The 5,763-nt window shown below is 37.2% G+C and overlaps 1 pseudogene; it reads right to left on the bottom strand.

Moving 5' to 3' along the window:
* Nucleotides 1-722: 722 nt before the first annotated feature.
* On the bottom strand, nucleotides 723-3,453 carry LOC107768117 (cytochrome P450 78A7-like; annotated as a pseudogene).
* Between the last annotated feature and the right edge of the window lie 2,310 nt (nucleotides 3,454-5,763).

Raw genomic sequence — 5,763 nt, forward strand, 5'->3', positions numbered from 1 at the left:
AAAAACGAAGTAATTTTGTATACAAAGATATAATTTAATTATGAGTATGAGCCAGGCAGCCGGCAGATCCTAACATCAGCAGCCGGTGGAAATTCTATATGATGTACGACCATCTTTTGTTACCACTTCTTTTGTTAAGAATAGTCAAGCCTCCTAATATCTATTACGCACGTAGCATCTTTCATAAACCCCCCTCCCCCCAAAAAAGAAAAAAATAACGGACATGTTTTGGTTAAAATTAATAAAAAAACTTTACAGTCTGTAAAAATAATACACAGTGTTGCTTGTTGATTACATTACCGTTTCATTTAATCATAAACAATGGGCATGTTTGGTTTATATATTCTTAAATGGGAGTATGATGCATCTGAAAGATATGAATAACCTTTTTACAACTTTCAAACATATTTAACTCTTTTGATGATAAAAGTGTGAAAGAGTGGATCAATCAGCAACAGTAGATTACCAAGCATTGAAAAAATAAAAATTTATTATTAATAGTTGACTTGCAACAAACCGCAATATTTTTTCCGAAACAAGAAAGCATGCACAAAGTCATGACTCTCTCTATAGGTTCGGAATTGGATCCCATACTATATGCAGGAATACTACTTATCATCCTGCCCCAAATTTAGCAATCAAGTTCAATCTATAAGGTTCAGAGATGTAGAAAATATCAAAAAAATAAAAATATGAATAAAAATAAAACACGCGCAGAACCCCTAAAATGGAACATTCCTATGAATAGCCACAGCAGTGAGGGGGTTCTTCATTTCACAAGATAATTTCAGAACTTCTTCCAAGTCAACTGCGTGGATCCCATCCTCGACCCACTTGAAAGTCTGCACTAACTTGGCCACCCATAACATCACCGTGACCAACCCTAAGTTCTTTCCGGGACATACTCTCCTTCCTGCCCCAAACGGTGCCAAACGAAGGTCACCACCCCTAACGTCCACCATTGAACCACCTTCAACCACTATGAACCGCTCAGGTTTGAACTCAAGTGGATTCTCCCACACATTAGAATCATGGGTAATAGCCCACATATTAACCATCGCTGTCGTGTGCGAAGGAATAACCATGCCGTTGCTTAACATAACATCAGATGTAGAAAGCCTTGCCCACGAGAGAAGTGGACCCGGTGGATGAATTCTCAGAGTTTCCTTCACAACCGCTTGTAAATACGGCATCCGAGTAACATCAGCATCAGTCACAACTTTTCCCATTGTGACGTTATCAACTTCTTTTTGTAACTTCTTTTGCACCTCGGAATTTAGTATAAGCTCCGCCATCACCCATTCAGTTAGAAGTGCTGTAGTGTCAGTCCCTCTGAAAATCATTTCCTGCATTACAACATTAAATTAAGAACCATTACACGTCAACAATTATTAAAAGTTGTCTAATCAAAAGAATTTACACAACCAGGATATTATGAACATGTTAAAAAATTAAACACAACTAATCATAACGTGCATATATATTGAGAACGATCATATACTTTGCTTGTAACTCTTAAGATCAAAAGTCTGATTGGGGCACTGGTTGAATAATTCGCTCAGATACCCCGCCACCTTCAAATCTTGGGTCCGCCTCAGCCAACCTTTTGCCAGAAACTAAGGGGTTGGCACCCTATTTAAAACCCATATTTAATGTGAATAATTACAGTTATGTAAATATATTAGTTTTACGTACCCATAGAACGGCAACCATGTCATCTTCCTGTAGCTTTTCTTCTCCATCAAGAGACAAAAGAACGCCCACAAAATCTGCATTATCCGACACCATTTTGGATATGGCACTGCACCTGTGTTCCTCAATAATGGTTTTGACAAGCTTTTGTACACGTGGCACAAGAGCTTCACAACGTTGGACAATACCCGAAGGGTCATAGAAAAAGCTAAGCCACGGAAGATAATCAGACCAATTAAAAGCGCCCAATAATTCAAATCCTTCCTTCACCATATCTTGCAACTCCGCTAGCTCTTTGCTGTCTTTGTTATATCGTTTTCCAAAAACACTTCCCATTATATTATTCAAAGCAGCCAACTGCAAATGTCTCCTCAAAGAAACTGTCCCATTTTCCAACTGCTCATTTACTATGTCATGTACCATAACGGAGCAGTCAAGTTGACGGCCTGTCTCATGCGCTGCAATTAGCTTGGGCGCAAAGAGATGTGAAGAAGCGATACGGCGCAAGAAACGCCAGTAAGTTCCGTTTGGAGCAAATCCAATGGCTCGGCTAAACATAAGACTCTTAGCGGATTGTTTGATGGGACGGTCAGCGAAATGAGGAGAAGTTAGAATCTCTTTAGCTATTTGAGGATCGGAGGACACAACTACAGGGGTGGAACCAAGGCTAAAAGCCATAAGCTGTTTAGCTTTTTGAGTCCAAGCCGCGGAGGCTAAAGAGCGATGAGCCAAGCCGCGGCTTAGAGTGAAAAGGCTACCGATAATTGGAAAACCACGGTGTCCAGGAATTGGGTTTTTTTTCACTACGGTTACGACCATTTCTCCAAGCTACACCCCCGGGGGAACAAGCCCAGGTGATTAGAGTGATTGAAAGAAAGGCTAAAACAATGGAAACGATTATGTATTCATCAAGAAGATTTTTAGAACCGAGAAAGGCAGGCAGTGTAAACACCCACCAGTTGGAATCCTTTGTCACCATAGCCAAATCCATGAGACAAAGAAAATGAAAGGTTTTAGACAGAGATACTGAGAGAGAGGGGAAGAGACTCAAGAAAGAGGGATGGAATTTTTGATGTTTTAAAATGAAAAGTTTACTGAGTTTAAATAGGCTGGGAATTGGAAGGAGACCACCAATGAAAATCTAGTCAAATTCAATGACTTACCATAAACTATTTAGTAATCATATTGAAAAAAGTTTTAGCAATCATATTGAAAAAAGTTTTAGTAATCATATTTCATTAGAATGTTGGGATAAATCATAGGTACACAGCATTTTGATTGAACATCTTACCATAAAATATATATGGTCAAATTATTTGATTATTATCTTGCTATAAAAGAAAAATCCAGGGACTACTGGTTTGGATTTTGTTTTTTCAAGTCAAAAAATATTTAATGGAACTTCCATATATAATAGTGATGAGAGATTACAACTGTTTTAGAAAACTAATTGAAATAATAAAGATAAATTGAGGAAAATAGTTAATACTATATTATTCATGTTTAACTAAATATGTACGAGTTGTGTCACGTCACCTTTCTTAAAATTAGGATATACGATACATAAACGGTCTACAGGAATATAGGAGTATTAAGTTGGACCATAGATCATTCGTGTAGAGTTAAAAGAAATTTTTCGCAAACTCAGTTTCTCCAACGTGATTTTTTGCATTGTTTTGGTGTCAATATTTAAAATAATGATATGTATGAGTAAGATTCAAAGGGAAGGAAAGCCTTGCATGTACCCTACTGACTTCTCATTATTTGCAATTGTAACGTAATTTAGCTTGATTTTCATTTTGATTTTCCAATTTATTGCGTTCACTCAATGATTAAACAATGAAGAAAATGTTTCGAACATTAAATAAGAGCATATGTCAATATCTATATCTTCTATATTATTATTATATTAATTAATATTATTATAAAAGCACGAATAATAATAATGTTAATGTACGAAAATATCCTAGAATCATCAAAGCTTATTTCTACCGGTAAAGGCAAAACTGCCATTACAATAAAATGTTCTATTAAAATAAGAGTTATCCGACAAAAACAAAAACTTTTAAAGAGTCCTTATCAAACTGCACGTTATTGCTCCCTTAAAACATTAGGCTATACATTCAGGAGCTACTAATTTGTTTAATTTTATTATTAAGAAGCACCTTCATCAAGTACTCCCTTTTCACCGAAATTACGTCAAATAAAGTTTCAAAAGAATTGGGATTATTGTATCGACCCGACTGGTCGTTTTAAATATCTGCACTTTGCTCGGTATTTTGAGGGCTCGAATATCTCCTCATGATGTATTATGACTTGGTAAATCGTCGGTATTGATTTTCAAGTTATCCGGAATCGATTTGGAAGAATGAACTTCAAGATTTGAGCTCTAAGTTGGAAGAGTTGATCAAGTTTGACTTTTTAGCATTTGACCTCGGAATGGAGTTTCATCAGTTCTGTTAGCTCCGTTGGGTGATTTTGGACTTAGGAGCGCATCCGGATTGTAATTTGGAGGTCCGTAGTTGAATTAGTCTTGAAATGGCAAAAGTTGGATTTTTGGGAAGTTTGACGGGGAGTGTACTTTTTTATATCGGGATCGGATTCCGATTCTGAAAGTTGGAATAGGTCCATAATGGCAAATGTGACAGTGTGCATGAGGTCAATTAGACGTGGTTTGATAGGTATCGACATCGGTTGTAGAAGTTGAAGTTTTAAAACTCTTTGATTTCGACTTGAGGTGTGATTCGTCGCTTCGAGGTTGTTATGCGTGATTTGAAGCTTTGAGTAGATTAGTTTTGTCATATAGAACTTGTATGCAAAATTTAGCGCCGTTTGGAGTTGATTTGATATGATTCGGGCGCTCGGTTGCGATTCTAGAAGTTTTTGAAGTTTAAGTTAGATTTTCATGCGTTTTGGCGTCCGATACGTGGTTTTAGAGGTTATTTTGATGATTCGAGCGCGCGAGCGAGTTCGTGTTGTATTTTTAGACTTGTGTGCATATTTGGTTTAGAGCCCCGAGGGCTCGAGTGAGTTTCGGATTGGTTCCAAAATGATTTTTCATGAATCTTGAGTGCTGGTTCTGGTTTCTTCGCATTTGTTTCTGGTCGCAAATGCCGCGATCACATTTGCGAAAAAGCTTCGCATTTGCGAAGCCTGGGCGGTTGGAAAATTTTTCGCATTTGCGATGAGACTGCCGCATTTGCAAAAGCTGGTTTTCGCATTTGCGAAGTTTTAGTCGCAAATGCGACCTGAACAAGGAAGTCTCCAGTTCACAATTGCGATATTATTTTCGAATTTGCGAGGTTTGCATTTGCGAACCCCTTGTCGCAAATGCGACATCTTCAACCTGTTAAGTGCAAAGAATTTCGAGTTTTTGCTGCATTTTCATATATTTTGAACCCTAGCTTCGATGTAAAGCGATTTTGAGAGGGAATTTTCATACCAAATCATTGGGTAAGTATGTTTAATCAATTTTCAACTATATTTCATGATTTTATACAAGATTTAACATCAAATTCATGAGAAATCTACGAAAAAATTAGGGGACTTTTTCAAAATTTTGAAAAATAAAAATGTGAGATTTGAGAGTCGAATAAAACTCGGATTTGAAAACAAAATATATATTTGGACTCGTGAGGCTATGGGTAGTCAAGACCTACCCTTGGACCCGGGTTTTGACCGGGTGGTCTTGAGGTTTGACTTTTGTTTACTTTTTAAAAATTGAATAAAAATCACAGCTTTATTAATTGAAATTGTTTTCTCTTGCATTGTGATGATGTATTCAAGTCGCCATTGGCAAGATTGAGTCGAGCGGAGGTGAATTTGTAGAGAAAAAGGCTAGATTGAGTCGAGCGGAGGCGAATTTGTAGAGAAAAAGGTTAGATTGAGTGTTGAGTTAGCCGAATTGAGGTAAGTGTTTTGCCTAACTTTATTGAGGGAATTTTTTCTCCTATTTGCCATTGTTTGCTACATGCAGGGGTGATACATATATGAGGTGACGAGCATATATGTATGTGCCAGGGTTAATCATGCTCGGGGTGTAACACCCCAAATTTTTTTATAATATTTACA

Source organism: Nicotiana tabacum, chromosome 11 (genome assembly GCF_000715075.1).
Source record: "Nicotiana tabacum cultivar K326 chromosome 11, ASM71507v2, whole genome shotgun sequence".
NCBI classification, from domain to species: domain Eukaryota; kingdom Viridiplantae; phylum Streptophyta; class Magnoliopsida; order Solanales; family Solanaceae; genus Nicotiana; species Nicotiana tabacum.